At 42.8% G+C, this 6,973-nt stretch overlaps 1 non-coding gene across 1 annotated transcript; it reads right to left on the bottom strand.

The window, feature by feature from the left end:
- Positions 1-5,973: 5,973 nt before the first annotated feature.
- On the bottom strand, positions 5,974-6,076 carry LOC136143132 (U6 spliceosomal RNA). Its single transcript, XR_010657839.1, has one exon. It is a non-coding gene; the product is annotated as a U6 spliceosomal RNA (small nuclear RNA).
- Positions 6,077-6,973: the final 897 nt, after the last annotated feature.

Here is a 6,973-nt window from a genome sequence, read left to right as displayed (position 1 = left end):
AGTCCCAAACTAGGGCACATCTTAATGTAGAGAGGGTGGTTAATTTAGTTAAGGTGGTCAGGGAAGGCCTTTTGGAAGAAGTAATATTTGAGCTGACTCTGAAGGTGTCAGCCATAGGAAGATCTGGGGGAAAAGAGTTCCAGATAGGAGAAATGTAAACGTTGAGAAGGAAATGAGTTTAAGGTAGGTTAAAGACCTAAATGGAAAGCACTATAACAGAATGAGAAAAAAAGATAATATGGTTGTTGCCTTGTATAAAAAAGGTCTTCCAAAACAATAAACAAAAAAGAAAAGCCATAGAAGAAAAGATTGATGTAAATATATCAAGTGGCTATACAAACATTCTGTATGATAACTCCTGTATGCTAACACAAACCATAAACATGTTACATACTGTGGGAAAATATCAGCAATATATATAATAGACAAAGGGTTAATATCCAGAAATATAAATGACTCCTACAATTTAATATGGAGAAAACAAATAGACCTGTAAGAAAAACTAGGCAAAGGTTACAAAAAGTTCACAGAGGATGGGCCAATAAACATCATATAAAAAGACATTCAACTGCACTAGTGAGGGAAAATGCAGAGTTAAAAACAAACACGAGTTACCATTTTTTTTCTCCATCAGATTGGCAAAGAGTTTAAAGGTCAGAGTCTTAGGAAATGTGAAAATACACTGCTGATGGGAGTGAAAACTGGCATAATGCTTTTGAAAGGCGATTTGGCAGTATGCAATTAAGATTGAAAGTGGCCCAGCAGCTCACTTGTGAGTGTCCCCCTACAGAAACATGCCTGTACACAAGGAGGCCCCTACTGGTATGTTCACTGAAGCTCTGTATTACTGAAAATTAAAACCACTTTATTTTGTTTTATTTATTATTATTTTTTGCGGTATGTGGGCCTCTCACTGTTGTGGCTTCTCCCGTTGCAGAGCACAGGCTCCGAACGCGCAGGCTCAGCGGCCATGGCTCACGGGCCTAGCCGCTCCGCGGCATGTGGGATCTTCCTGGACTGGGGCACGAACCCGCGTCCCCTGCATCGGCAGGCGGACTCGCAACCACTGCGCCACCAGGGAAGCCCTAAAGCCACTTTAAATATCCATCAGGGGAGTGGAGAAATAAATCAAGACCCATCCAAATTATGGAATTCCCTAAACAGGAATTCAAAAAAGAACAAGGTTGATTTCCTTGCAGAAAGATCTCCAAGATGTTGCCAAGTGAAGAAAGTAATTGGCCAAATGATATTGGACAGTATCATCCTGTTCACGTGAAAATGATAGATATCCACACTAACCTCCATTTTTCTGTGTTGACATCTTGTCTCTACCCACCCTCATCTCCTACTCCCAGTGGAAAGGAGTTTGTTTAGAGCAGTAAGGCTGTTTGAGTGGCTACAATCCCTTCAAATCATCTCACGATTACCATCCAGCAGGAGTGGGAGCCTGCTACATAATTTGTAGGGCCCAGTGCAAAATGAAAATGGAGGGTTCCTTGTTCAAAAACCAGGGGAGAGGTGGGAAATGCAGTTAAAGGCACTAAAATAAAAGGTTTTTTCTTTATAAATATTTTATTACTTATAAAACATAATAGGGGGCTTCCCTGGTGGCGTAGTGGTTGAGAGTCCACCTGCCGATGCAGGGGACACGGGTTCATGCCCCGGTCCAGGAAGATCCCACATGCCGCGGAGGGGCTGCACCCGTGAGCCATGGCCGCTGGGCCTGCGCGTCCGGAGCCTGTGCTCCGCAACGGGAGAAGCCACAACAGTGAGAGGCCCACGTACTGCAAAAAAAAGAACAAGAAAAAATCATAATAGGGATAATAGTGATACATGAATAACAACATAAACTTACGAATTGCAGAACAATATTTTTATCATAATTTATTTAGTAAAATAAATAATAACGTTATTAATATGATACCTTGATTGATCATAAGATTTTTCTGGCTCACTTTTCTGCAAATTCAATTATTTAATCATCAAATCTATATTTTTAGCAACCTCGTTTTGAGCCAGTATGATTGAAGGTAACATCAGTCAAGATTGCAAATGTTTGATAACTTTTCATTTTGAGAAGGAGCTTTCTACTGATGCAGCTGTTACTGGCACTGTTTATTGTAGGTTGTGACAACATTGGGATAGATTCCTGATAAATTATTTCAAAATACAAATTTTCATACATCTAGATCTGATGATTCTTGTAGAACAATGTTTCTAAAAAAGATTTAACTCTACATACAGATCAGTTTTGTCTAAGTCTGAAGCTAATTTTAAATATAAATTTATACAATGGCATTTAACGTTTCCTCTGACATTTCCTGTAACTTGTGGAGGTATGCTATAGACCGAATGCTTGTGTCCCCGCCCCCCAAAGTCATGTTGAAATCCTAACCCCCACAACGTGATGGTACTAGGAGGTGGGGCCTTTGGTAGGTGATTAGGTCTTGAGGGTGGGGCTCTTATCAATGAGATTAGTGCCCTTATAAAAGAGCCCCCAAAGAGCTTCTTCACCCTTTCTCCCACACAGCAAGAAGATTACCATCTATGAACCAGAAAGTGGGCTCTCACCAGACACTGAATGTGCCAGCACCTTGATTTTGAACCTCCCAGCCTCCAGAACCTTAAGAAATAAATCTGTTCATTGGCCACCCAGTCTATGGCAATTTTGTTATAGCAGCCTGAACAGACTAAGACAAGGTCATACAAGGAATGAAAATGGCTTCATTATTTATTTATAATTCAAAACACTTTTTTATGCATTCTACCACTATATCTTCAATTTAAGGAAAACACTTTTAAATTGTCTTCCTCATTAATAATTGGTTCATCCAAAGCCTTCATCTGTGTCTACTTTGATGATCTTTAAATTTCATTTCCATTTCCTAGTCTGTGGATATTTGCTTTGTAATTTTGCACTAGTTTTCAAAATGAGCTATTCTAAACCAGGGGTCCCCAACCACAGGGCCGCACAGCAGGAGATGAGCTGCGGACGAGAGTGAAGCTTCATCTGCCACTCCTCATCACTCGCATTACCACCTGAGCCATTCCCGCCCCCCCCCGCCCCCCTCCATGGAAAAATTGTTTTCCACGAAAGCAGTCCCTGGTGCCAAAAAGCTTGGGGACTGCTGTAAAACCCCTCAAAGAATTCTAATAACCTCCCGTGATGTACTTTACTTCAATGTCTGTGAGTACTTTTTTATTTTGTAATAATTTACTGACAAAGTTTACTGCCTGAGTGCCAGAAGTTCCTGTCCCAGTGCTCAGGCCAGAGTTAATATTTGTGCCCATGCTGCAGGGACAGGCTCTGTTGACAGAAGGGCAAGATTGCCTCTCACCACAGGTCCCATCACTGCCCCCATGCAGAGACTGTCCTTTCTCTCAGGGCTATGGCTACTGCCACCCCTGCTACTGCTTATGCTACTCCTGCCACCATTGTCACTGGCCCAATGTCCCCCAATGCCCCTCGCTCCGGGCCCCATGGGGCCCCAGACTGCCCCAGATGTGCTTGTATATGCCAGGCGGCCTGGCCAACTGCTCAGCATGCACATCACCTGCTGTGCCCACAGGCTCTGCTCACTGCCACCCATTGTATCTCTTCTACTCATGTGTATGCTCCATTGTCACACTGGACTATACTTACAAGACACAGGTTCAAAGATAAAATTATTAAGAATGTCAAGACAATGACAGGAGAGCATTAAATCAAGCCTGAAATCCTTTCTGGGAGCAGAGCTCTATACAGGTGGCACACCCCTAAAGCTGGCCCTGGAGGAGTGGGTTGGTGTTCTCAGCTACCTAGTTTGGCACCTGGGGGACCATCCTGCTAGTTTTTATTCCAAGTGAGTGTAAACCATATTTTGCTTCTGTGATTCAAATTATGCAAAGAACTGTCGATCACCTTTCCTTATGACATGGATCTTAGAGCTACCAGTTGCTGTTAGATTCACACAAGGAGTGGTGAAAAGCCTGGAGTATGGCCCTGTATTGCCAGGAACCCCAGCTTGCATACATACTAGCTATGTGGCCTCGAGCAGGTGGTTTAAAGTCTCTACACTCAGCTTCCTCATCCATAAAATGGGGATAGTACTAGTACCTACCTCATGGGGTTGCTGTAAGGATTGAGTGAGTTAATGCATGTAAAGAGGTTAGAACAGTGCTTAGCGCACAGTAACTTCTCAGATGTTATTTGTCATCATTTTGTCCTTTGTTTTCACTGTCTTTGTACTTTCAAGTCCGTTTTGGAGCAAGTCTGTTCTTCCTCATGTAATGTTTTCCCATTTTTCGCCATCTTTCTTCATGTATTTTATAGTCCACTTTGGCCCTCATCATTTTTCCTCTCAATAGTTATATGTACTTATATGCAGAGAGATGAATTGGAAAAGAGCTCGCTGAGGTTCCCTCTAGGAAAGTAAGCAGGGATTGAGTGGTGGTCGGGGCATCTTCAGCCTGTTTGGATATTTATTTACAATGGAAATGCATATACTATTGCCTATGTAATTAAAAGTAAATGTTTACAGCTGTTAAGTGAAGGTGGGGTAGAGGAAGAAAGTTTCCAGGGCAGCCTTGTACTATGGCAGTCAGTTCAGATCATGCACTGATGTGAGACACAACTAGAGCACATATTTCCAGGGCAACAGCTGGCTGCCTCCCATCCATGGCAGTGTGAGTTCCTTTGTCAGCAAATCTAACTGCCTCGGATTCAACCCCCTGACAGCTTTGCCTTCCCCGTTATCCTTTACCCCCCAACTCTACTACCCAATATCACTGGGGAAGAACTTTTAGGGGTGGGTACCACTGTACCTGGGTCAAATGCCACCTCCTGTGAAGCCTTTCCTGACACACTCACTGAATATGTTTGAACTAATTGAGGCTACCTTTTTGTTCCTACACATGTTGTTCATACCTCTAGGTAGCACTTAGGGTTTGATCTTTTTCAGCCTGTTATTGTTCATTGAACCTTGCTTCCCTCATTAGACTGTATACTCCTTAAGGGTATACACAGGGTCTCTTACTCATGTCTGGAGATGCCACCCGAAAACCCCACCCATACCCCACCCAGTCCATCATAAATAAATGCTCAGGAGGTATTACTGAGAGAGTGCCCTGAACTGGCCCCCACCACCAAATTAGGGACTTTGTACTTTTATTCCTCCTACCCTGTCCCTGGCCAGCTCTTCCTGTTATTCAGGTCTTCCACTCATATGCCAGCTTCTCTAAGAGGCCTTCCTTGACTGTCTGAAATAGACTACCATCTATTCAAATCTTTCTCTGTCTCATAACTTGTTTTATTTTCATCATAGCACTCACTGCAGTTTGAAATTATCTTATTTGACTCACTTTATTGTCTGTCTCCCTCTCTGGGATGTGAATCACAGGAGGGCAGGGACCTTGTCTGAATCCCCAGTGCCTAGAACAGTACCTTGTATATAGTAGGTGCTCAATAAATATATGAATGAAATTGTATTTGTTTTGATTATTGACTGATCCCCATGAAGAATATTAGCACCATGAAGGCCAGGACCTTATCTGGGTTACTGCTACATCCTCACACCTAGTGCCTCTGGGTTACTGCTACATCCTCACTGTAGTGCCTAGTGCATAGTAGATGCTCAACGAAGAATTGTTGGGTGAGTGAATTAATGTTCCACATACACCTTAACTCAACGTACTCCACACTGAACTTAGTCTCTTCTTCCCCACGAAAACTGCTTTTTCTTCTGGGTACCTTGGCTCAGTCAATGGCACCATCATCCAGAAATGACACCCAACCTAGAAACGAACTCACACTCCTTTCACTCATTCACCCACTATTTTCAATTAGTCTCCTAGCCCAGCCTATTCAACCTCCAAAATATCCCACTTATCTGATCATTTTTTACCCCTGCTGCAACTATTCTGATTCAGGCCTCATCTTATTTTCATGACTACTGCGACTGCCTCCTCCTCTCTGCCTCTCCCCTTTTTCTCTCATTTATTATGGAATGCTTCATAAATTTGCATGTCAAACTTGTACAGGGGCCATGCTAATCTTCTGTCTTTTCAATGTTAATATATGTGCTGCTGAAGCGAACACCCTCCTGCCTTTTTGTTTAGCTAAGAAAGCTTAAGCTGCAGGGTTTGTCACTTGCCGTATGGTCACATGGTCGTATGTTTTATAAAGTTTGCAAAATATATTTAAACCACAATTGGTTAAAATTGCTGTCCCTTCCCACTGAGAGTTTTCCTGGTCACATTTTCCTTGTATTAGGTGGTGCTGGAGCTGCCTCAGACATTTTTGAGATCCATCTAAGTGGAAGTTGATTTGCGGGATACATTTAGTTTGGGTTTAGTGGGGACATTTATGTTTTTACCACTTCTATTTATAGTTATTACCCAGGTGTAGGAATGACTTCCAGAAATACTCTGTCTACCTTTGAACATAATTTTGTATTCACAAGTCTATATTCTTTTCTTAATGAAATCCTACCTCACAAACTGTACAAGTTTCAGATCCCACTAAACCTGGATTGTCCTCTGGCTAAGCCACAAATGTGACTCTGTTGCTTTTGCTCAAAAACCTACAATGGTTTCTTATTGCTTACAGGATAAAATCTAATATTCAACTTCTTTTTGTAAATGTTTTCCCATGTGCATCCATGTATCTGTACATGATAATCCTTTATGTAAGGTCGGATCTTAACAAATGGCACCGCGAAACAGAGGAAAGCTTCAAGTGAGCTTTATTAGGGAGTGCTCCCGGGCGAGGTTCACTGGTCCGAGAGAAAGGGGCCAGAGAAGTCGCACCCGGGCGAGGGTTGGGCAAGATTTTATAGGGGAAGAAGGGAAAGGGGTGTGGTGAATCTGGGAGGGCGCAGGGTATTCCTTATTTGGTGGTTTCTTCGGGTATCGTGGCAATATCTGGTGCCAGTTGCATCAGTCTTGGGACCGGTTGCATCAGTCTTGGGACCGTTAGTGCTGCCCCTCGAAAGGC

The sequence above is a fragment of the Phocoena phocoena genome, chromosome X (genome assembly GCF_963924675.1).
Source record: "Phocoena phocoena chromosome X, mPhoPho1.1, whole genome shotgun sequence".
NCBI classification, from domain to species: Eukaryota; Metazoa; Chordata; class Mammalia; order Artiodactyla; family Phocoenidae; genus Phocoena; species Phocoena phocoena.
This window is presented reverse-complemented; position numbering and strand designations above follow the sequence as displayed.